Here is a 1290-nt window from a genome sequence, read left to right on the forward strand (position 1 = left end):
ACAAAAAGGTTGTACTATATTTTATCTGGTGTTTGGTTTCATAATAACAAACAAGTACAACAAAAAAGAAATAAATTGGCGTTAAAAAAATTCCTTCCCCATAGAGTTGTCCGATTTTTTGTTGCGAATTTCGAATTATGATATTTGGTGAAGTTGTTTTTAATTACGAGTGCAATCGCCAGCTAAAATATAGTCTGAACCTTTTTAATCGACTTTAAAAAAAGGATGGAAGGATTTCCTTTTTTTTGTATGTATGTTTCGCGGCATTTGTGAAGTGGGTACCTCAATAGTGGTTTCATTTAATTTTGAAGAAAATGTTCCACCTCTAAGGGTGGCTGTTCGTGCTTGAAGACTTATTTTTATAAATAGCGCCTAAATTTTATAAGGAGCAATTATTTTAATGGTTAATTTTGCTATGCTTCAATTGTAGGCGTTTTTCTCGAGCACCGATTTCTCCTGTGTTAAGGCCCATATAGTGGATAAACAGGGTATGAATTCGGTTTCGCGCACTTTCCGTCAACCGATTTCAATAAAACTTGGCAAATAGATGTAATTCCACGAGCTTTTGAGGTTAGTTTTTTAGTACTCTGTACTGATATTATTGTTGCTATATAACACATCCCCAATTATTTATATTTTTGTCCTTTGCTCCCGTCGCAGTAGTTTTTAATAAAATAATTTCATTTTTTTAATTTTATTTATTTATTTGCATTCAGGTAACAAAGACCCATAAATGCCTTATAGACTAATGTACATAATGATAGAATAAAAACACTACTGACTAATTGTTATTTACACGTATTGTCTGCGACGTGTGACGCAACGTGGGTGTCCGATAGCCGGCGTCGGAAACGTCGGTACATGACCCCCTTCGGCCAAAACTCATCTTTCGTGAAGGTCGACACATGTTGAGTTGGTACTCTCACCACAAACTGCTGGGACACTAACTGCTCGACCCTCAGGGTAGCATTGGCTTTCACCCGTGTATACTCCACAATATCGGCAGACTTTGTGGAGTAATGAAGCCATGTCACGTATGTCGCTGAACGCAGTATTATATATGTTTGTTCGTTCATTCGTTCGCTCTCCCGCTCACTCGCCCTCTCGCCCTCTCGCCCTCTCGCCCTCTCGCCGTCTCGCTTCTCGCCCTCTCGCCCTCTCGCCGTCTCGCCGTCTCGCCGTCTCGCCGTCTCGCCCTCTCGCCCTCTCGCCCTCTCGCCCTCTCGCCCTCTCGCCCTCTCGCCCTCTCGCCCTCTCGCCCTCTCGCCCTCTCGCCCTCTCGCCCTCTCG

Source organism: Hyposmocoma kahamanoa, unplaced genomic scaffold (assembly GCF_003589595.1).
Source record: "Hyposmocoma kahamanoa isolate Upper Pololo Valley unplaced genomic scaffold, ASM358959v1 215, whole genome shotgun sequence".
NCBI classification, from domain to species: domain Eukaryota; kingdom Metazoa; phylum Arthropoda; class Insecta; order Lepidoptera; family Cosmopterigidae; genus Hyposmocoma; species Hyposmocoma kahamanoa.